The sequence below is a fragment of the Nicotiana tabacum genome, chromosome 14 (assembly GCF_000715075.1).
Source record: "Nicotiana tabacum cultivar K326 chromosome 14, ASM71507v2, whole genome shotgun sequence".
NCBI lineage: Eukaryota > Viridiplantae > Streptophyta > Magnoliopsida > Solanales > Solanaceae > Nicotiana > Nicotiana tabacum.
Window position 1 is genome coordinate 2927423 of NC_134093.1, and position 25502 is coordinate 2952924.

At 35.2% G+C, this 25502-nt stretch overlaps 1 long non-coding RNA gene across 1 annotated transcript; it reads right to left on the reverse strand.

Moving 5' to 3' along the window:
- Positions 1–2721: 2721 nt before the first annotated feature.
- Positions 2722–20417, reverse strand: LOC142168664 (uncharacterized). The gene is made up of 4 exons (XR_012698499.1): positions 20045–20417; positions 17121–17453; positions 15509–15576; positions 2722–2910 (listed from the first exon to the last, which is right to left on the reverse strand). It is a non-coding gene; the product is annotated as an uncharacterized LOC142168664 (long non-coding RNA).
- Between the last annotated feature and the right edge of the window lie 5085 nt (positions 20418–25502).

The following is a 25502-nucleotide window of genomic DNA, read 5'->3' on the forward strand; positions in this document are numbered from 1 at the left end:
GAGAAGATGTTAGAGTTCATAATCTTGCGATGAGTTCTCCGGCGAAGTCATTTCTAGGGGCATGTCAAACTTAACAAATGTGATTAAGATAATTCTATTTGTCAATGATTTGCCAGGGTTCATCCCCAAAACTGTTAGAGGTTTGCAGAAGCTTCAAAGTGGAAGAACGACTTGTGCCTAGAAAAACTGTTTAAGGTAAATGAAAAACAAATACTAAGAAGAAATAAATATATATCTATTATTATAAAAGCATGAATAAAATGTGAGTTTACAAAAATAATCTTATAATATCAAGTATAATAACTCGCAATAAAAGAACATAACCGAAATTCTAGACAATTGCAATCCTATTAGTGTTAGGATATAATACGACAAATTAGAAATCTTACATGATTACCTTTAGGAATCATATTACTACATGCTAGCATGTAAACCTAATACCTTTATGAACACATTTGGTTTCCTATTAGTATAATTACTTTCGGGATAGAGACATATTTTTAGTCATGCAATCCTATTACTTTTAGGATATACTTCTTAAACATTTCTATTATTAATTTAATTTAAAAATTTATTATAATGTGCTATTACTAATTTAATTTGAGAATGTATTATACTGTCCAAATTTATTTAGAAAAAAGAGAGTCTATATTATTATAAAAGTACCAATACAATATTGATAGACCAAAATAGTCCTAAAATATTGAATAGAAGAACACATAGGGAAAGAACATAACTAAAATAACCTGTTTTCTTTTACTACAAGACCTTCTATGTTAATTTTTTAATATTTAATATTTTAAAATTAAAAAATTATGTCTATTAAATTCTTATTAAAAATATGTAGCAAGGTTTAATAAAATCAATTTCATAAGAATCCTCCATATTGGCAGTACATTACCACTCCATAATATCCAATACCAAGAGAAAATAAAAATAATATTAAATGGACTACATAAAGCGTTAAAATTGAGAAAACATATCCCCATAATATATTTTTATATTATATTTGAATTGTTTTCCTACTCAAATAATATATTTTTTAATTAATTTTTCGTGTAATATTGAAAAATATACCCAATTATTAAACAACAACTAAGAAAATATTTAACAATATAAATGTGTGAGAAAGAGAAAGAAAAATAGTTGGTAATAGTCAAATACTACTAATAACTCTGCAAACATAAAGATATAAAAGTGGAATATCATATCGATCTTTTTACTCTTTGAAAAGAATATTTATGATGGATAAAATTATAATTAAGATTAAATCTTAAAAACGAGATATGAACTAATATTAAGAATCTGAATTAACATAAAATAAATTATTTTTTTGTGTTAAGACCAAATAATTAAATCTTTTAATTAATTATTTAGCAAGAGAATCCAATTCAATTATTTTTTAAATTCATCATATGAGTAAAGTTATTTTTCAAGTTAAAAAAAATCTTAGGTTACATAAATTTATTCCATAAAAAGAGCGTGAAGAGATTAAAAAACTTAGAACACAAAGTAAAAATATTATTATAGTATTAAGAATCAAACGGCCATACAAGTGGCTGTTGAAGAACAATCAAAGCTAATCCTGAATAAGAACAAGCTTTCAAAACTATTGTAACGACCGGCCAGTCGCTTTAAAAGTTGTAGCCTTGCTCCCCTATTTACTGCGCATTCCGTACTTTATAACTGTTATGTGACTTTCCGTGGTAGTCGGTTCGGGTCCAGAGATATTTCGGAATGAAATGAGACACTTAGTCTCTAGGTTGAAAGCTTAAGTTGAAAAGGTTGACTGGAATTTGACTTATGTGAAAACGACCTCGGAATAGAATTTTGATGATTCCAATAGCTCCGTATAGTGATTATGGACTTAGAAGCGTGTCCGAAAAATTATTTGAAGGTCCATAGTTAAATAAAGCTTGGAATGGCTAAAATAGAAATTTAAGTTTGGAAGTTTGACTAGGGAGTTGACTTTTTGATATCGGGGTAGGAATCCAATTCTGAAAATTTGAATAGGTCGATTATGTCATTTATGACTTGTGTGCAAAATTTGAGGTCAATCGGACTTGATTTGATAGGTTTCGGCATTGAATGTAGAAGTTGAATATTCTTACGTTCCTTAAGCTTGAATTGGGGTATGATTCGTTGTTATAGCGTTGTTTGATGTGATTTGAAGTTTCGACTAAGTTCGTATGCTGTTTTAGGACTTGTTGGTGTATTTGGTTGAGGTCACGGAGGTCTCGGGTGAGTTTCAGATGGTTAACATATCAAATTTGGACTTAGAACAATTGAAACTTGCTGCTGCCTACTGATGCAATCGCACCTGCGTAATTTGGCTCGCAGATGCGAGCTCGTAGAACCGAGCATGGGAGCACAGAAGCGGAAAAGGGAGAGTGGAGCAGTGGCCGTAGCCGCGGAGGAAAATTCTGCATCTGCACGACCGCAGATGCGGACGAGAGATCGCAGGTGCGCTTGGGACCAGTCCGCAGAAGCAAACCTCGAGTCTGCAGAAGCGAAGGCAGCCGCAGAAGCGAGGGAGGTCTTCGCATCTGCGAAAGCACAGATGCGGCCAAGTGCATCAGTGTCACGACCCCAAATTCCCTCCGTAGGAGGTCGTGATGGCACCTAGTCTCTAAGACTAGGTAAGCCTATCAATGCAGAATAATAATAAATATCTGAAATAAATAAACTATAATTCAAACAATTTGAACTCCCAAAACCCGGTAGAAATAAGTCACAAGCTTCTAAGAATTTATTCTCTATGTCTCTATATATCAGAGTCTAAAGAAAATAAGGAAGACAACATAGTAAGATAGAAGGGGACTCTGGAGTCTGCGGACGCTAGCAGATATACCTCGAAGTCTCCTCGTACAGCTAGTTAATGATGCCTGGTCTGATAAGATGTACCTGGATCTGCACAAAAAGATGTACAGAAGCGTAGTATGAGTACACAACAGCGGTACCTAGTAAGTGCCAAGCCTAACCTCGGTAGAGTAGTGACGAGGTCAAGTCAAGCCCTACTGGAGAATAAATAATGACATGGTAAAATGTTTAAACAATATAATAAGATAAAATGACAATGGAAATGATTCAAGTAGTATGTCACATTTAATTACACCAAATAATTGCAATTAATATCTCGTGGAAACAAAACAAACTTTCCTTTCAACTTCAAGAAATCACAACAAATAATCAAAGGCAACTGCGGCCATAAATCAATATCAACAAGGGCACTCTCGAGGTACCGCCTTGTAGTCCCAAATCATAAATAAATTCACAATATCTCATTTTCCTTATCTCACTGCGGGAGCCTTCATAATTTATTTTAAAGAAAATATTTTTCCCGAAATAGCATCTCGCGTTTTAGCCATCCTTATCGCACTGTATGACTTCTAGTAGTTTTCCCTACTAGCCACGCTTATCAAGCCACCCTTATCTCATCGCATGCGTTTCAATACCCAGACCTTATACCACCGCATGCGTATCAATATCACAATATATCACAATTTGCACCTCAAGTGCCCAAATATTTCAATTTGCCAAAATAAATCAACGATATTTTCCACAATAAAGAGTTCACGACTCATGCCAACATAAATCATCAATAATATTTTAAATCTTTAATACGTTGCTTCAATACCAAATTTAAAATGTCAAATACTTCATATTAATAATATTTAATTTTAAAAAATCAATTTCAAATAATGCACAAAATAAAAAAAACAAATTTCAACCAAAAAGGTAAAACAATTAGCAGGAAAAGGTCAAGCAAATTTAAAGTATACAAATCAAATCAATGATGAAGAATATAACAAGATAAAATAATTTAATAAATGCGCAACAATGATCTACACAATTTTAAAATATAATCTTTCACATTTAGCCTGTGTACACACTCGTCACCTCGTGTACACGACTTTCAATACATTTCAATAATCACATTAATATCAATTCTAGGGGAAATTTCTCCCACACAAAGTTAGATAAGTCACTTACCTCGACTTGCTCCAATTTAACCAATTAGTATGCTTTTTCCTTGATTTTCCGATTCCGGTCGACTCGTATCTAGTCATAATTAATTCGATACAGTCAACAAAAATTATAGAATCAATTTCATAAGAAAATACTATATTTCTTTTCAACAAAATCCGAGATTAACTCAAAAATGGCATGTGGGGCCCACGTCTCGGAATCTGGTAAAAGTTACGAAATATGAACGCTCATTCAACTACGAGTCCAACCATACCATTTTTACAAAAATCGGACATCACTTGAACTCCAAATCTCAAATTCTTTTGAAATCCCTAGGCCCAAATCCTCTAATTTCACCTCAAAAACATGTAATCTATTCGAAATATTCAATAATAACCCAATATAATTGACTAACAATGATCATATGTGACTTACCTCAAGTTTCCCTTGAATTCTCTCTCAAAATCACCCCAAAAACCGTGCTTGAAGGTCCAAAAATGGCAAAACTCGGAACTCCCTCTGTTTTTAACATTCTGTCCAGGATTTTCGCATCCGCGGTGATTTCTTCACACCTGCGGTCTTCGCATCCGCGGTGATTTCTTCGCACCCGCGATGACTGTTTTTGCACCCACGGTCTTCACACCCGCGGTGAGTTTTTCGCACCCGCGGTGCCTGGATAGCCCATGCATTTTCGCTTCTGCGAATCATTCCCCGCATCTGCAAGCTCGCACCTGCTGCCCTTTTTTGCGCTGGTGCGATCACACCAGCAGCCCAGCTGCTTCAGCTCCTCCTCCAAATCCAAATTCGATCCGTTAAGTATCTGAAACTCAACCGAGGCCCTCGGAACCCCGTCCGAACATACCAACAAGTTCCATAACATAACACGGACCTACTCGAGGCCTCAAATCATATCAAACAACATCAAAACGACGAGTCGCACCTCAAATAAAAATCTATGAACTTTGAACTTTCAAATTCTATATCTTGTGCCGAAATACATCAAATCAATCCGGAATGACTTCAAATTTTGCACACAAGTCATAAATGACATAACGAAGCTATTCCAATTTACAGAATCAGATTCCGACTTCGATATCAAAAACTCAACACCCCGGTCAAATTTTCCAAAAATTCAACTTTCGGCATTTCAAGTCTAATTCCACTACGGACTTCCAAATAAAATTTCGATCACGCTCCTAAGTCCAAAATACCATAAGGAGTTGTTGGAATCATTAAAATTCTATTTCGGGGTCGTTAGCAAATAATTCGACATCCGGCCACTATTTGAACTTAAACTTTTAATTTTTTATTAAATTCCATATCTCGGGCTAGGGACCTCGGAATTTGATTCCGGGCATACGCCCAAGTCCCAATTCACAATACGGACCTACCAGAACTGTCAAACACTGATCCGAGTCTGTTTGCTCAAAATGTTGACCAAAGTCAACTCAATTGAGTTTTAATGCTCTAATTCACATTTTAATCCATTTTTTTCATCTGAAAACTTTTCGGTAAATTTTACGGACTATGCACGCAAGTCGAGGAATGATAAATAATATTTTTTGAGGTCTTAGAATACATAATTAATTATTAAATTTAAAGATGACATTTTGGGTCATCATAATCACATGTGCGAAAGCACTGGCAGTGTTAAAACGTGGAGCCAAGTGTTAAAGCGCAGATGCGGCCAAGTGCATCGCAGGTGCATCTCATTTTTTGGACTTCAAACACACGGTTTGGGCGATATTTCAGAGGAATTTCATAGGAAAACTTGAGGTAAGTCACTTGTGATCATTGTTAGTCAATAATATTGAATTATAATCGAATAATCAGACTAGATTACGTGTTTTTGAGGTGTAAATCGGGAATTTAGACCTAGGGATTTGAAAATAAGATTTGATGATTTGGAGACCGAGTTGATGTCGGAGTTTAGTAAAAATTATATGGTTGGACTCGTGGTTGAATGGGTGTTCGTATTTGGTAACTTTTATCGGCTTCCGATACGTGGGTCCCACGTGCAAGTTTTGGATTAAATATCGAATTTTGTTAGAAAATTTGTATTTTCTTATGGAATTTATTCCTATAATTTGTATTGATTCAATCGAATTAATTATCACTAGATTCGAGCCGATTAGAGTCGGAAAATCGAGGAAAAGATACTACTTGACAGATTGAGCGCGGTTTGAGGTAAGTGACTTGTCTAACTTTGTGGGGGGAAATTTCCCTTAGGATTGGTATTGATGTGATAATTGTAATGTATTGAAAGTCGTGTACGCGAGGTGACGAGTGTGTACACAGACTAAATGTGGAAGGCTATGTCTTTAAATTGTGTACATCACTGTTGCATATTAATTAAGTTCTTTTATCATGTCATATTCATCATCATTGATCTATTTTTATATTTTTAAAATTTGCCTGACATTTTCTTGTTAATTGCTTTACTTGTTTAGTTAAAACTTTGTTTCTTTTATTTTGTGCATTAATCGAAGGTTGAATTTATTAATTGAATTATTATTAATATGAAGTATTTGACATTTTTAAATTTGGATTGAGGCAACGTGTTATAAACATTGTGAAATATTATTTTTGCTGAGTTATTCATTCCCGAATAGTTTTTGAGATTTTGTATACTCATTGTGAATGAGTCGTGAGCTAATTATTCTGGAAGAATATTATTGTTGATTTATTTTAGAAAGTTGAAATATTTGGGCACTTTAGGTGCAAATTATTATATATTGTGATGTTGATACGCATGCGGTGGTATAAGGTCTGGGTTGAAACGCATGCGGTGAGATCAAGGCTAAAACAGGGATACTATTTCGAAAAAAATGATTTCTTTAAAATTTAAAATGTGAAGGCTCCCGTAGTGATATAAGAAAATGAGATATTGTGAATTTATTTATAATTTAGGACTACGAGGCGGTACCTCGGGAGTGACCTTGTTGATGTTTCTTTATAGCTGCATTTTGACTTTGGTTATTTTGGTGATTTCTTTATAGTCGTAAAATTTTGTTTTCTTTCCGCGAGATATCATTTTTCCTTATTCCGCTGAAGTTAAATTGTGATATACCACTTACTCGATTCATTCCCATTGTCATTTTGTTATTATTATATTGCTAAACTTTTCATCCTGTCTTTTATTATTCCAGTAGGGCCTGACCTAACCTCGTCACTACTTTACCGAGGTTAGGCTTGGCACTTACTGGGTACCGCTGTGGTGTACTCATACTATGCTTATGTACATCATTTTGTGCAGATCCAGGTACTCCTTATCAGTCCAGATATCAATAAGCTACCTGTGTACAGAGACTTCGAGGAATATCTGCTAGCATCCGCAGATTCCGGAGTCCCCTTATGTCTTATTATGTTGTTTTCTATATTTGTTTTAGACTTTGACATATAGAGACATTGAGGATAAATTCTTAGAAGCTTGTGACTTATTTCTACCGGGTTTTGGAAGTTGTAATTATTTAAGTTGTCGTTCTTATTTATTTCAGTTGTTAAGGATTGAGTTTCATATTTATATTCAGTTATTCCGCATAATTAATAGGTTTACCTAGTCTTAGAGATTAGGTACCATCACACATCCTACAGAGAGAATTGAGGTCGTGACAACTATATTATAAAGAGTCGACTCTTACAACGGGATTATCCTTTGTAGATGCCTCCTAATAAATTGAAATAATATTTCTATGTCATGCATTATTTTTCAAATCAAGAGGCATGATACTGTTAGCAATAATAACAAATGGTGTACCAACAATGATATTATTATTAGACCACTCACTTTAGATTTTATATACCTCTTCAAACAACCAAAATAATCATCACAAATATATCAAAGTAGAGCAATGGTACTAAATTTATAAGGAAAGCAAAATTGATAACATCGGATAAAGCGCTTATGGCTAAGTGTCAAGTGATCGAAACAATTGTCCGAAGTTCTGGAGATATATTTAATATAAATAAACCGTTTGGTGAAAAATTAATGGTTTGGAAGGTGATTTTTGTCAAGTACTATTAATAGTTACAAAATCGATGAAAGCAAAGACTGTAAAAACTAGCTTGCCAAAATTATATTTATGGCCTCAAATGAAAAGGATTCAACTGACAAGAAATATAAAGTAAGAATAGATCCATTATTAAGTAATTTCTTGCTTCGTGTCAGAAACGAAAAAAGAGTGTCTAATAAAAGAGATTTGGTTCTTCCAAAACACTTGAAAAATATTTATATCAATAGATTAAGAGCCCCTTTGGACATAAGAAATTTTTTCTTTTTTTCCAAAAAAATTCATTTTTTTCGAAATCAGCGTTTGTTCATAAAATTTCCAATTTTCACTTGAAGATGCATTTTGAAAATTTTCGAAAATTTAAAAAACTCCAAAAACTTGTTTTTCAAAATTTTCACTCAAATCACTCATAAAACTTCAAAAATAGCTCAAAATTATATTCATGTACAAACACAACTCTAAATTTAAATACCATTTTTACTTGAAAATTATTTTTCCCATATTTGGGAATTTTACAATTCTTATGTCCAAACGCACACTAAAATGTAATTTTGTGCAAATTGCATGATAGAAATTAAAAAGTCATCTTAGCTAGCACAAATTAATATGTTGATCAACTAAATAAAAGGTTGATTATGAAATTTTATGGTAAAAATAAGATATACTTTAGTTTTTGACTCACCAGAATATGATACAAATAATTACTACCCAGAAGACTACTTAAATACTCTAATACCAAGTGGCCTTCTACTACACAAGTTTGTTGTCAAGTTTATTTTTTCTTATGTATGTTAGTGTCACCTATATGTAATAGACTAAGTTAAAATTTGTAACACCCCGAAAATATTTCTAAGTGTTTTAAGACCATTAAGAAGATTGGCGGGTGCTAATTATATCTATTCGGGTATGAACAAGACTGGTAATTTGAATGATATCAATTAATCATGATAATATATGTATGAGGTACATTAAAAATGGTTTAGGGTCTAAGAAGAGCCCTAAGGTTAAGTCAAGTTGAAAATTATATGATGGGATAAAGTTTCAAGTGAGTTTGCACAAGATCTAACTTCAAACGAGCATAACTCTCAAGATATGAAGAGTTATATGGTGTATAATCTATCAAATTAAATCCCTTCGAGTATAGTTTCTAATACATCAAACCGTTCGTCATTGGGAGATTTCTACAAGAAGTTATAACCTTTTTACTAAAGAGTGACAGAACAGCTACGCGAGTCTTGTTTAGCCTATGCAATGCGTAGGCAAAATCAGTATGGAAGTGAAGGGGAGGGTTAAGTTGCGTATCCAATCTATGTAGGCTATGCAGCCAGCCTACGCAGCTCATTTTCTATAAAATAAGGGAGGTTCGGGGAGTGAGAAAAAAGATAACATTTTTGGCTAAGTTTTGGGTTCTAGAGAGAAGGTGGAGTATCCTCAACCCAAATACACATCAAAGGTGAATTTTATGATAATTTTATAATGGATTAACACTAGTTAATGGTAGTATTAATATCTATACGGATTGAAATCAATAGGGATTTCTCTAATCTTCAAGAATCATTCAAAAGGGTTCAAGTTAGGGTTTGATCTACAAGAGGTAAATTCTCCACCCTACACTTAAATACAACTATGGATTAAGTATTTAGAATGTATTGTGAAGTAAAAAGTACCAACTGGTTGAAGAATTATGCTAGTCCTTGAAATAGGTATTGTGAGTTAGGGTTCTTGAATGGAGAAGAAGATGAATAGTGAATTTTTGAATTTTGTTAGGATGGTTGGTGATTCTAGTACTTCAATAGCTTAATAATGATTAACTATTGAATCATATAACCTACATTGGGGCTTAAAAGCCAAGGATGAAATTTATTAAGGATAAAAGGGATATGTATGGGTGAATTGGGCTTGTTGAAGACTTTAATTGAAGATTTAAGGGTCGAGTTGATGTTGGAATTTGGTGAAATTTTATGGTTGGACTCATGGTTGGATGAGCGTTAATATTTTATAACTTTTGTCGGGTTCCGAGATGTGGCACCCACGGGCGATATTTGGATGAAATTTTGGATTTTTATGGAAAATTTGTATTTTCATATGGAATTAATTCTTACAATTTTTATTGACTGAACCGGATTATTTGTGGCTAGATTCGAGGTGTTTGGAGGCCAATTCGCGAGGCAAAGGCATAGCGGAATAAGAAATTACACGATTTGAGGTTAGTAACCCTTTTAAATTTGGTCCTGAGAGTATGAAACCCCGGATCATATGTTATGTGATTGGTTTTGAGGTGATGCACATGCTAGGTGGCGGGCGTGTAGGCGTGCACCATAAGAATTGTGACTTGGTCAAATTCCACGGAACTGTGTAGGGTAATTATCTGTTGATATCCGTAAATTCTCTACGTATTAGGAAAAATTGAGCTGAGACTTGTATTAAAAATTATGCTTAGACATATGTTGTTATTATTGGTACCCACTGGGGTCATTTTTGTGGTTTAATTATATGTTCAAATTATAATTTCACACTCAGTCATGTTTATTCATTTCATATCATATCTCAGTCTCTGTTGCTATTTATGAAAACATCATATTATCAATTTTGGATTGATTTTCATGATGTTTGAGAGCCCGAGAGACTGTAGAGGTTGATGACTAAGTAAGTCGAGGGCTAATTGTGAGGATATTTATGGATCGGGCTGCACGCCGAAGCATGTTTTATTGATTTATGCCATGATTGGCTTGATATAGCGCTTGGGCTGAAGGAGCCCCTCCAGAGTCTGTACACACCCCCAGTAAGCGCAGGTACCTACTAATTGCGAGTGTCGAGTGCCGAGTGATGAGTGACTGTGAGGAATGAGTGACTATGAGGAAAGAGTAATTGTGAGGAAAGAGTGACTGTGAGGTTGGAGCGAATGAGAGGACTGAGTAACTGTTACTCTGAGAGGATGCATTGATTTCATTATTTGCTGCATTTCAGCTGTCATATATCATTATTTTGAAAGTTTCGGAAAAATATTATTTTATGTTTTCGGTCAAACTTGTAATGAAATTTCAGTGAAATTTCAGTGAAATCTTAAATGTTGAACTTGAGAGCATGCCTACCCTTTTATGTTGGAAAGTACTGTATTTGGACTTTTTTTTTGCTTGTCACTACTTTCAGTTCCTTATTTATTATTGTTACTTGCTGAGTTGATTGTACTAATTCTACACCCTACACTTCGTGTGCAGATCCAGGTGATTCCGGACACAATGGGTGTTGATTATTTCACATAGTTGATTTTCCGGAGATTCAGAGGTAGCTGCTATGTTTCGCAGACCTTGTCTCTCCTTCCCTACCCTTTTGTTTATTGTATTTGGTCTCGGATTATTATAGACCGGGTTTTCCAAACTTGTAATGTATAGATGCTCATGTACTCAGTGACACCAGGTTTTGGGAGTGCATTTATATCAGTATGTGTTGGGGTTTCTCTTAAATTAATTATTATATTTTCCGTATTTAAAAGAAATTGTGGTTTATGGAGGTTGTCGGGTTGCCTAGTATTAAGATAGGCGCCATCACGACAGGTGTGATTTTGGATCGTGACAAGTTGGTATCAGAGCCTAGGTTACATAGGTCTCACGAGTCATGAGCAGGTTTAGTAGAGTCTTGCGGATCAGTACGAAGATGTCTGTACTTATCTTCGAGAGACTGCTGAACCCTTAGGAAAATTTCACTTTCTTGTATTTTATCGTACGAAATTGATTCAGCTTGAAACATAATTCTTTGAATTCCTTCCACGCATTCGTGTGCGCATGTGGGCGCTCAGTATCAGCTGTGTATTGTTGGCTTGTGATTCCATGAATGAGGTTCGAGATGAGTATTATATGCTTTGTTGAGGGGCCGGTCTGGAGGACTTGAGGCCGGAGTTAGACCGTAGCTTATGATCGGTAGTTTCGATTGTGAGAACCAGTGCACTTGGACTTATGTGTTCGACAGTATTCCTATGAGTGGAATTTGTGGTTCGATGAGCGGTTGAATGACTATATGATACATATGATGTGAATGCAGGATGTGTTAAAATGGATTGAATGAGACAAATAAATTTTACTTGTGACTCAAGAGTTTGCTATTGGGTACTTGATTCCTGTTTTGATGTGACGTACAGTCTTGAGTTGTGAGTGCGTTGAGGGATCTGTCATGCTGTTTAATTATGGAGCGAAGTAGATCTTCATGTCGTGTTGATGAGTTCAAGCTTAGAAATATTAAGTGATTCCGTGGTAGTTGTGGATGCGAAAGGGTATAGCTATATGTCAATTTGAGGCTAAGCAGGTAGGTTATCTCTTGCGGAGTAATCTACGTAGGTGTGTTCCTTGTAATATTGAGTGGAGAGTTTCTTTTCTACCAACTAGGCGTATATGTTGAGATTTGAATTTGAATCCTGTTGAGAAAGTTGATTTGACTGTCACGAGAATAAATGCGAACTTAGTGGATGATTGAGGTATTTTATGGTGAGTATTGCGTAAGCTTGAGAAGAATTTTCGTTGAACTGACTGCGGTATTATGGCAGTAATAAAGTATGATATTGTGAGTTATGGAGTGTTTTGTTGTATGGCTTTGAGCCAAGTGGGGGAGCCTGCTATTGACAATTCAATTTCATGGATATATGTTAAATTTTAATTTTGGTTTGAGGCATACTTGTGGGTTAGTTATGACTTGCAGAGGTGGAGATCGAGGATGACTCGGGTAAGGAAATTTCTGAATACGGGTTACATTGTACTTTATGAAAATATATAAATTATGGAATGATTAAGTTGTTATTTTGAAGGATGTAGTGCGCACGAATTATGAATTTGATTGGTCGTGTTAAGGCAAGGTTACTTCTTTGAGTGTTGAGTATGCTAAAGTAACACGTGTCTTTCGGCCCGTTTGGGCAGAGAAAATTAGATTTGAACAGAGTGGATGACTCTCGAGAGGGTTCTAATGGATTCAAAATATATATGTGGCAATTGAAAAGTTTTTGAATTTGTATATCACTAGAATCGGTTACTTACACTGGATAGTATCGAGAAGTGCGATGATTTTGTTTGACTATGGATTTTACATTTCAATATAAGAAAGGAAAGAGGAATAATTTTAAATTCAAATAAGGTCCTTAAGAGTGGGTGTCTCAGTTGTGGTATTTATGGAGGTGCTTAAGAAGAATATAGTGGGCTTTGGGTAAGGATCGTAGTGTTCTGACAAGGAGAAGTGTCAACTTGAGGGTAATTTAAAAGAAACTCAAAGAAAATAGGACAACTGGGTAGTAGGCTAGACCAGTATGGTAAGGGTATGTTCGGTTCTTTTGGGATAATTATAATGTGGTGAGACTTTACAGATATTTCGGTGGCAATATTCTTGGGTTTGGTGACCTGCGTGGATTGGTCGAGTTAGAGAAATTCGGTTTTGATAGCTTGGTTATGTGCAAATGGATTTGAAAGTGTTCTTGATGGTTTCTACCGTGGTTTGAACAAGATATTTATACTCGTGTGGGAGACATGTTGTGCATTGTGAATTCCTCATGGATGAGAGGAAATGGAAGGTTTCTAATTGATCGGGTATGTAATATGCTTGTGACTCAGAGTTAATAAAGAGATTCTCATGCTTGTCACATGATGGCATAATAGATGTGGTGTGTTGTGCGGGATTAAGACTTACATGTACAAGGCGACAGTTCATTCTGGAAAGCAAAACCACGAATTATGGACAGAATGGTCAATTTTAGATGTTTAGACGGATATTATAACTACTCGGTAATCCCTGAGAAGGGTGTGCATTTCAAAAGAGGCATTGTGTTTTGACTTTCAGATGTCATTGGTATTGCGATACTCACATGGTTAATAGACTGTTGATATTCCAATTATTACTATGTGGCATGGGAGGAAATGTGGAAGTAATCCTCATGGGATGATTGTGCGTGAAAGATGTGTTAGTCATTTGAGTGCTGGAGTTGAGACGAGTCACAGTGATTCCTGTGTTCTATGAATGTGGAGACTGGGGGTTCTTAGAAGCATATTGTTTCAGGGTTGCGGCCTATTTGAGGTGAGTATTTTATTTTAACTCAGTGGAGGCACTAGTTGCCTTTGTGAGGAAAGAGTGAGCGCTACGAGTGTGTATATATATATGTGAGGTTTGAGCCCATGTGCGGGCATCGGGGCAAGTATTCAGACTCGGGAAAATGTTTAGACTATGATATACCTAGAGTTGACGGTTAAGCATAAAGTTATGACGTTTCTCGTATTTGTACCTTTGTTGAGAACCATCCGGGCTATACTTGAGGTTACAAAGAGGCTAATTCCTTGAATAAACTGGGTATTTGCTATTTCTGCATTCACTTGCCGATTTGAGTTGTGATAGCGTACTTTGCACATGCCTACTCTATGGCATGTTATTTATACCAGTCGAGGAGCATGTGAATTTTATTTCATTTATCATAGAAATATGTACTTATTTGGTTGCTCCTATATGATATGCTTGGACTGGAGGCCTGCGACCATGCCAGGCGGATTATGTTATTGACACGTGAGTTGTCCGTGCGGATCAATATATTGATACGATAGCACGTGAGTTGTCGGTGCGGGTTGATCTTAATGTGAGCTCTAGGAGAGCTGGTTACCGTTATTAGATTCGTGTGTCTTGATTTTGCCATGTATGGTGAGCTCAAAGCATGTCAGTTGTAGAAGTGCTTGTTGAACTTGCGAAAGGGTTATCTTCTTTGAAACATTTTTTCCATTTTTGGGTACACGGATTACGCAGTTTGCGGATTGGATTAGATTGGTGTGGATGTGAGATTCGGGTCTTGAAAAGAATTCTGGATGTTAGAAATGAGGCTTCAAGGTTTTTGGGCTAAGGTTAAATTAATGATTTTCAGTTATGTTGTGATGACGTGGGATCACCCCCGGGTATGTGCGTGGTAAGGTGAAATAGTGATTCAAAAGTTTAGGAACAACTCTTAGCACGCAGTTTACATCACAGTTTTGGAGGGAAGTACAACGAGAATTAGGTACACAGGAACATCTGGATATGCACGAACAACTCACGTTCTATAGTATCAATATTTTACAATCACGCCCTCGGCCTCACTCAGTCATAAATCTCTCTAGTATCTCGGGCTCTCAGTAATCATGAAAATCGGCCCAAAAATGATGATATGATGTATCAATAAATAGCAACAGAGACTGAGATATGATATGAAATGAATGCACATGGCTGAGTGTAAAATTACAATTTAAACAATTAATTTAACAGCAATATGACCTTTATAGTTCTCAATAATACTGGCATATAGCCTCAGCATGATTTTTAACATGATTCTTGGCTCAATTTCTTTAACACATAAAAGTACATTGACAATGTCAAGATTATTTGACTATACAGTTCCATAAAATTTGATCAAGTCAAAATTTCTACGGTGCACGCCCACACGCCTGTCACCTAGCGTGTGCGTCACCTCAAAATCAATCACATAACAGAAAAATCTGGGGTTTCATACCCTCAAAACTAAATTTAGAACTGTTACTTACCTCGAACTGTGTAATTCTTTACTATGCTATGCCTTTGCCTCGCGAATCGGCCTCCGAACCCCTCAAATCTAGCCACGGTTAATTCAATTCAGTCAATACTATTTATAGGAATTAATATCATTTGAAAATACTAATTTTATAACAAAATCCGAAATTTAACTCAAAAACCGCTCGTGGGGCCCACGTCTCGAAATCCGACGAAACTCACAAAATTCGATAACCCATTCAATTACGAGTTCAACCATACTAATTTTATCAAATTCCGATAATAACTCGACCTCCAAATCTAAAATTTTCATTCTTGAAAAGTTTTGCAAAAACCTTGATTTCTCCCATTTAAATCTGAAATAAATGATGAATATAACCATGAATTTATGAAATATAATCACTTATGGATATAGGACATTAACCCAAGTTGAAGTCGTGAAGAAATCCTCAAAATCGCCCAACAACCGTGCTCCAAAAATCCAAAACGAAATGAAGGAAATGACCATTTCTGGTCCTTAAGTTTCTGCCCATCCGTCACTAAAAGTCCATTTTCCGTCACTAAAAATCCATTTTTTCCATCACTAAAAGTCCACACCAGAACTTGCTTGCACCAATATTTATTTCTTTCACTAAAAAGGCTCTAACTCCATCATACGAACTCGGAATTCGACGATTCTTATTTCTATGAGTCACAAATAATAATACGAACCTAGTCATTTAATCAAAACTCAATTCGGAGCTCATTTGCTCAATGCGATACCAATTTCGTTCGTTAAACAATTAACTCATGTTTAGCACTAAAAACCTAATCACGACTTGATGAAATTAGACCAAACTTTCCAGATCACTCCTATAATTCATTATCAAAATCTCGGAAGTCTCAAAATCAAATTTCGATCTCTAAAACTAAAAATGGACCTTTGGATCATTATATGCTTCTGCTCAAAATACTAAACTCTTCCAAAAATTCTTCCAAAACTCATTCGAGACCCACGGGACCCCAACCAAGTATACTAACAAGTCCCATAATATGGAACGAACTTAGTCGATGCCTCAAATTATATTGAACAATGCTAAAACACGAATCACACCCCAATTCAAGCCAATTCAAAACTAACAAATTTCAAATTCTACATTCGATACCGAAACCTATAAAATCAATTCTGATTGACCTCAAATTTTGCACACAAGTCATAATATAACAGAGTTGTTCCAATTTTCAGAATCATATTTCGATCCCATTATCAAAAGGTCAACTCTCCGATCAAACTTTCAAACTTAAATTTCCTATTTTCGCCATTTCAAGCCTAATTTAGCTACGGACCTCAAAATAAATATTCGAACATACTCCTTAATCCAAAATCACCATACGGAGCTATTGATATCATCAGAATTACATTCTGGGGTCGTTTACACATAATTCACCATCTATTCAATTATTTCAACTTAAGCTTCCAAAACAAGAATTGTCCTTTCAATAAAATCCCGAATGATCTGAAAACCAAACTTGACCACCCTCGCAAGTCATAATACACATTTCAAAGCTACTCGAGACCTTAAGCTATAGAACGGAATGCTAATTCTCAAAATAACAAGTCGGATCGTTACAGTAATTCCTTAATACCTGCAATGTTTTGCTGCATCGGCATGAGCTAGTATGAGGAAGAGGATTTGTTGGCTTCAGATTTGATTCCCCCACTGCTCTGAGTAGGGATGAACTCTGGTGCTTTGTCTTTCTTAAGCCAAGTTCCCTCAATCAAGGTATACCCCATCATGGCAATGGCAGTCTTATTATAGGTGCTGGAGATAGTCTTGGGAGCATAGAGAGATAAATCCACTTTCATGACTTTCAGGATGTGAGAGATTAGTAAACCATAGGACAAGCTGCTCGCAGAAGATGAAGCATCCCTGATACTTTCAAGCATGTATTGACGTACCCAGGCAAACCAGTTGATAGCTTTACCATTCACCAAACAATACAAAACAATATATCTCTGAGCGACAGAGTACTCAGAGAACCAGTACGAGGTAGAAAAGTGGTTGCAATAATACGGGCTAGAACACGATGTTCAAATTTCAAGTTCTTTGGTCTTATATCGAGGGGGGGTTCAAACAATACACTCTTGGCCTCTTCAAAAGATACTTCAAAATTGTCTGGCCACGAATGTTGCACAAAAAAGTTGTATCCAATAAACTTTGTAGAAAAGATTTTCTCAAACTGATAAGAATCAAGAATAATACGAGTTCCTAAGACCATGGATTCTACATCGTCTTTATCATTCTCAAAAAGATTTGCATAAGGCATACACACAGGTTCTTCATAGACAGTATTACCAACAGTAGCAAATAGAGAGAGAAGTTTCTGAGTTTAAAAAATAGAGAGAATATCACAGTGAGAGTTTTGCATAGACTTTAAAATTACAGTGCGACCAAAAGTAATCGACTTTCCTTTGAAGGCCACAAACCTAGTCTTCTCTTCAAGGCCATAGAAATTCATCTTGTCTTAAGGACCAAACTCTATACTTTCAGTTTTTTCCTTTTTTTGAGACGATTGTTTGGGGATGGACTCCATTGGTCATTTTCCCACCCTCTTTTGGGAGATAAGAATGTCTTCATGAAAACCACTCGAACCGTTTTCTATCAATAAATGATCTGTGCTTTCGGAGGATTCAATATCAACAAGGTCATTTCTTGAACCGGTGACTTCTTCTGGGTGTGGAAGAGGAAGGAGAGGGTGTGATTTTAGCCATGAGTAGAAAAAGACAGATAGATAGAAGTTTGGTTTCTTCGAGAGAATGGGAGATATAATCGAAGGAAGAGGGGTTAAAAAGGATTAGAGAGGTCGCTTCGATTCCCGAAGAGACGTATGAAAGGCAACTGAAAAGTTGCCTTCTGCAAAACCCCACCGTCAGTTCACAATAAATGCAAGCGTAGACTAATCAAGTACCTAAAAGGTTTTTTGGACACAAATAACAAGATATATGGAAATAAACTAAAGTAATTATGGAAAATACTAAACACAGTTATGAGGGAATTGTACATATACCAATTTTGTTCCGAAGGAAAAAAAAAAAAAAAATTCAAGTAAAGGTTTTGTAAAACTGTCACACCCTTTTTTTACTTTAACTACCCCTCTTTAAAATAAATAAAGTAGTTTTGTAAAGCTCAAAAGGGTTTTTCAAAATTGAAAAGTGACAAAAAATATTTGTTTAAAAGAGTTTTTCTCAAAGTCGTCACTTGGCATATAATCTCGGTGTGCCAAGTCACCATTTAAAAGCAAATTTTCCCTTAAAAATATATTTGACTCTAAACCGGTTTGCACCAGAGATTCTAGATAAGGGGGTTCATTTGACTCGGGAGAAAGTGTTAGGCATTCCCCGAGTCCCGTGAAAATCACGGTTGCATACATGATCTAATTAGCTATAAAGAATACTTAAACTGAGGCAACAACACACGAAAGAAAAATAAACACAAAAGAGGCTCGAGGTCATCCTCATCTAAATAAAATAAAATAAGAGGAAATACTAAAAGTCTATACTATGCTCACTCCACGATGTCCGTCACAGCCTCCAATTACATTCACTACGGGGCATACCCCGAATAAAAATATATACAAAATCCACGGGGCATTTCACTAAATATAAACTAAAGGGAACGACCTCTCACCTCAAATAAAAATGGAATAAAGGACCTAAGGTTTGCCTACTCATGCGTGGTCGGCCTAAGCATGCTACCAGCGATAAGCAACAAATAAAAGTAATAAAAACATTTCAAATCCAAATTGGCATTTACGTTTAAGCCTGAATCCTTCAATCTAATCCTACGGTTCACTAAATATTTAAAGCAATTCAAGCTCAATCCCCACAACCCTTTTCACAACAAATTTCACTAAACTATAATCTCATGTCCAATATCTGTTCACAAATATATTCCACACAAAAACTTACAGACAACTCGCACTACAATTCCAATCAAGTGACTCAAAATAATGTCAATCCCGAATAACACGATTAAAGAGAAGTGGGATAAACATGATGTTAGCCTACTAAATCTAAAGCTAACTGCATATTCTAAAAGGTAATTAATCTTATGAAACCGGATCTGTTATTAATTCTATTCAATTGCGTCTATTACATATATGACTAAACTAATTTTATACCTTAACACCAATTGACATTAAAATATTAACTAAAAATAAAAACTCCAAGTTCAACATAATTGACTCTACGTCTCCAGACTTGTTAACTTAAAGACTATTTCTTAGATTTATGAAACAAAAGAGAATTTATTCACTTAGAATGGAGGATGCCAGATTTTGAATCTTATCGCAAAGTTTAACTAATAATCCAAACTTCAGTCAATAGCACAAAATCAAGCACATTAGGTCTAAAGGAAATTGCAACACATTCTAAGATCTACTGACAATTAACAGAGAAATGAGAACTCACTCAAACCAATTTCCCATCAGAAATCTAGCAAAACCATAGTCTGGGCTCAAGCCATATTAAAATCGACATTAGAATAGAATGAGAGAGCAAAGAATTGAACCTGAAGTTTCTTTCAATTAATAAAAATTCCAGCAGTTACACGGACAGAAACAAAGGGACAGTTGCGACCGGAATTCGACAGACGATCAAACTTCGAACAGAAACGCGAACCGAAGCACGAACGACACCTCAAATTCAGTCGAACTTCATGTTTTTGGAACCATATCCGAAATCAGAAGCAAGAAGCAGAGGTTTTTTTTTTCTTCTTCTTTCTCAAACTAATTAGCCCGAACAATCAAATTTTTGTATGTGTTTCCGTCGAGTTAATGGCGGAGAAAAGAGCTGGGGGTGCGGCTCTAGAATTGTAAGAATGAGGGGGGTTCGGTTGTTTTTAGAATGGAGGAATTCCGCTAGTGTTTTGGGTGTTAATTTGGTTTCTATACGGTGGTGGGGAATAAGTATTGGCGATTGGATTAAACATAATTAGTGACCAAGATTTAATCTTGCATTTACGTGGAGAGTGGACTAATGAGTTGAGAAGAATGGATCTTTGTTTTGCTGGGCTACTAAAATTTGAAAATGAGCTCCTAATTAGCCCAAATTCAATTATTTCTCAATGAACAAAAATAAAAATACTACCAAAATATATTAATTAATCTTAGTTAATAAGAATAAACTATTAAAGTGAACTATATATAAAAATAAAAATATTTTTGGTATTTTTTAAATATTATAAAAAAGGTAGAGAAAACTATGTTCAAGTAATGGTAAAAATTAAAATACTAATAAGTTTAAATAAATAAAAAAGGATAAAAATAAAAAGATATATAATAAGAGAAGAAATATTATAAAACTATTTTTTGTGTTTTTAAACTTAGGTTTTAAAATAAAAATTAAAAGTTGACTGAAATTCTATTAAAATGAAAATAAGTAAATATTTTTAAAATACTGCTTTTAAAAGTTGCGCGGGTCAAAAATTACGTGCTTACAAAAGTATCCGCTAACTGATTTTCAGTATTAACAAATTCTAACACGACATCTCCTTTAGCAACATGATCTCGTATAAAATGATGCTTAATCTCAATATGGGTAGCCCTAGAATGATGTACAGAATTTTTTGATAACAAATAACACTGGTATTATCACACATAATAGGAACAAAATTAAGACATAAATCATAATCTAACAGTTGATGCATGATCTATAGTACTTGTGTACAGCAGTTGTCTACTGCCAAATATTCCGCCTCTGTGGTAGATAGGGCCACACAACTTTGTTTCTTGCTGTGCCAGGATATAAGAGATTTTCCAAGTAATAGACGCGTTCCACTTGTGCTTTTTCTATCAAGTTTATCTCCTGCAAAATCTGCATCCGAAATGCCTTTGAGATCAAAACTTTCATACCATAAATCGTAGTCGACTGGCCCTATCAATTATATGATAATACGTTTAACAACCCCGAAACAAAGCCCGTATTCTTCCTAAACCCCCTATTCTTAGCATGACGGATATTGAATAAAGGGACGACCGAGGGGGTACTGATTTGAGGGAAGCATAAAGGAAGACGCCGAAAGGTTATGTTAAAAGAGATGGCTATGAGACTAGTGCAAACAATATGTTGAAATAGTAGATTTAGTAGTCTGCTTTCTTTCTCCGGGTATGAACTCCTCCCTTGAGGAAGGCCCCACCTGAAATAGGACTAATGCAGATCCAGAAGAATGGTCTGGGCTTTCGAAAAGATGAAGATGCAAGGGGTAAAGAGACAGTCTTTTGAACAAGCAAGCTGACATAAGGATTCTAGCTCGCGCCCACTTAGAGCAGATGGAGATTCTCGGACGGGGAAAAGCGGCACTCGACATCTATTAAACAAGACCAAGAACCCTATTCTCGAAAGCGTGTAGACAGAAGGCCCTTTTTTCGGGCTGTCTTGTTTTCAGGCCTCCACGAATCGCTCCGTGGCTTTATACACCCCAAAAAAGAATGAATAGGCGAGGCAATAGAGAAAATCCCTGGAATTTGCAAGCACTAAACATGGAAGGCCAAAGTTAACGGACACAAGTAAGAAAAATATGACAAATCTTGTCTTAAACTACAAAATCATATTGGAATTATATCTAGTTAAACTGCTGCCTTACTCGGGGTTCAGTTCAGGGAGCTACAAAACACAGAACACAACTCTGAGAAACCACAGAGGAATAGTAAATCGGACAAAGTTTCTTTTTTTGAAAGAGGGTCTTGGCGTAACCAGTAAAGTTGTTGTCACGTGACCAGGAGGTCACGCGTTCGAGCCGCAGAAACAACCTCTTGCAAAAATACAGAGTAAGGCCGGTTACAATAGACCCGTGTGGTCTGACCCTTCTTCGGACCCCACTCACAGCGAGAGATTAGTGTACCGGGCTGCCCTTGTTTTTAAAAAATTAATCATTGGAAAAAGCAATTCGTGAGCTCTACTACTTTGTATATTAACCAATGCAACCATTGACTTAGAAGGCCATTGGAAATGGATTATAACCTGAAGATTAGCTGTCTCTCTGTATTAATAATATACAAAGCCATGTTATTTATTATTCATTAAAAATACAACCATTGACTTTGGAAGGCCAATAGGGAATGGATTCTAACCTGCCAATTATCTGTCTATCTGCACTAATAATATGATAGCACATGTTATTCATTAAAAACTGCAACCAATAACTTTTAGTAACATTTGGATCCAGTCCATATATATTAAACATAATTTTGGTTGAACCATAATTATTTATCCACTAATCTTGTTAGAGTATGCATGCTAATTTGAAGGGGCCCTAAAGAGAGAAATCTTTCCTCCTTCCAACCTCTCTACTGATATTAATCTTTTCTTGTTATAGTTGTCATAAGTAGTTTTCTCTTACTGCAAACTTTGGTCTTTATCAGGTATATTTCAATAATTTTTTTCTAATCTCACTTGATCCGTTAAATTCGAAAACCTTATTATTTATTTTGTTGATCTGATCATTTCTGTGAGTAATTTTCATTTTTTTACGCCCCGAATCATCTTTTTTATCTTTTCTTTGGTGGAACCTGCTTTGAATTTTAAATATAGTTATCAATAGAGGCGGACCCAAAATATAAGTTCATGGGTGCATTTTTTTATTAAACCAGAATCTGCTTTGTATATAGGGTGTCACACTGCTACTGATAATAGATTACTATTTTCTAAATACATGTATACATAAAAATTTTGCCAAAACGATGACCCCTTTCTCTATAACATAGGTCCGCTTCTGGTTATCAACTCTTTTTTTTCTCTTTTAGGATTGGAACAGAAATTAGAGATACAAAATCGGTAAAAGATCAAGACTACTCTTCACGCTTGCTTCACTGTAAGTCTGAATATGAACTTTAAATTGTTTTCTTTCTTGTCGAAATCTTTAAGTTTGTTTAATTTGCAATCTGAAAGTCTAGTTCTCATATACTCCACAACTATTAATCTCTTCAGCTATCAAGAAAGGTGAATTCGTTTGAGCCGTAATTTACTGCCATACTTCCCAAGTTTTTTTTTTTTTTCAAAATCATAATTATATACCTTAAACTTTATTAAGTATCACTTGATATGTTGTATCTGAAAACCCGTGGACCATATTTTTGGTTAGATTATATCGGAAGATTTTGATCTTTTTTTCTTTTTTGATATGATCAATTCTTCCACATTTAAAAAAAAAAAAAAACTTTTCTCTGTTGGAACCTTAGTTAGAATACTTATCATCTCTTTTGAATGGATCAGAAATTGAAGATACAAAACAGAAAAAAGAAAAGGCAAAGAAGACAAAGGTACTGTTCACGCTCAATACTGAAAGGCTTAAAAGATTTTAATCGCATTTTGCATTTACCATGGTAACAGCTATTCCCTCCCCAATTTACGTGACACTTTTTGCTTTTCGAGATTCGAATTTCTTAATTTTAATCGTGTATTTGGATATATAGCATGTTTGGTCAAACTTCAAAAATCAACTTATTTTGAGAATTGTTTTTTCTCAAAAGACTTTTCTCAAAAGTACTTCTGTGAAAAGCAGTTTATATTTGGCTAATTAATTTGAAAAGCACTAATAACATTTACTGTTTGGCTAAGCTTTTAAAAAGTGTTTCTAAGTTTATTTTTCTCAAAAGTGCTTTTCTAAAAAATGCTTTTGGAGAGAAGCTATTTTTTCTGATTCTCTAAAACTACTTCTGCTTCTCTTCAAAAGCACTTTTGTTTCTTCCAAAAGTTTAGCCAAACACTTCAACTTTGAAAAAAAATGCTTTTAGATTTGGACAAGCTTGGCCAAACAAGCTAATAGAATCTTGAAGTTTTTTGAATTTTTTTTTTTACATATTTGGAAACTAAGTAAAAAGTGCTATAAGTCACAATAATTAATAATTCAAAATACTTAGAAAGCATATGAGAATTTTACTGTCAAAGAATAACTCGTTTGACTCTCGAAATTTAAAAATCGAAACGTAAATTGGGACGGAGGGAGTACTATTAAGTATTACTCTCTCACGACCCAAAATTCACACATGTCGTGATTGCGTCTATCTCAATACTAGGCAAGCCGACAACATCAATAACCCATATTTTTCTTTTAAGTTTGAAAATATAATAATTTGAATTTAATAAAAGACCTCACAATTTGAGATATAAATACACTCTCAAAATCTGGCGTCCCTGAGTACATGAGCATCTATACATTACAAGTCTGGAAAACACTATCTATAATAATATGAGACCAAATACAATCAACTAAAGAATAGTGAAGGAGAGACAAGGTCTCCGAAACATGGCAGCTACCTCTGAATCTCCAAAAAAAACTAACTGTGTGAAAGAATCAACATCGGTTGTGTCCGGGATCACTTGGATCTGCACACGAAGTGCAGGGTGTAGTATGAGTACAATCAACTCAGCAAGTAACAATAATAAATAAAGAACTGAAAGTAGTGACGAGCTACACAGCTAAGTCCTAGTACAATACTTTCCAATATAAAAAGGTAGGCATGCTTTCAAGTTCGATATTTAAAACTCCACAACAATTTCATATCAAATTTGACTGAAACAGAGATAATGTCTTTCAGAGTTTTCCAAAAAGAACAGTGATATATGATAATTGAAATGCAACAATAATGGAATCAATGCATCCTCTCAGAGTAACAGTCACTCAATCCTCTCATGCACTCCAACCTCACAGTCACTCTTTCCTCTCAGTCACTCATTCCTCTCAATCACTTAGCACTTGGCACTCGCACTCAGTAAGTACTTGCGCTCACTGGGGGTATGTACAGACTTCGGAGGTGCTCCTTGAGCCCAAGCTCTATATCAAGCCAATCATGGCATATAACAATGAAACATACTGCGGCGCAGGTCGATCCCATAAATATCCTCACAATTAGGCCCTCAGCCTCACTTAGTCATCAAGCTCTCCAGTCTCTCGGGCTCAATATGTCATAAAAATCAGCCCAAAAATGATAAAGTGATGTATCAATAAATAGCAACAGACACTGAGATAT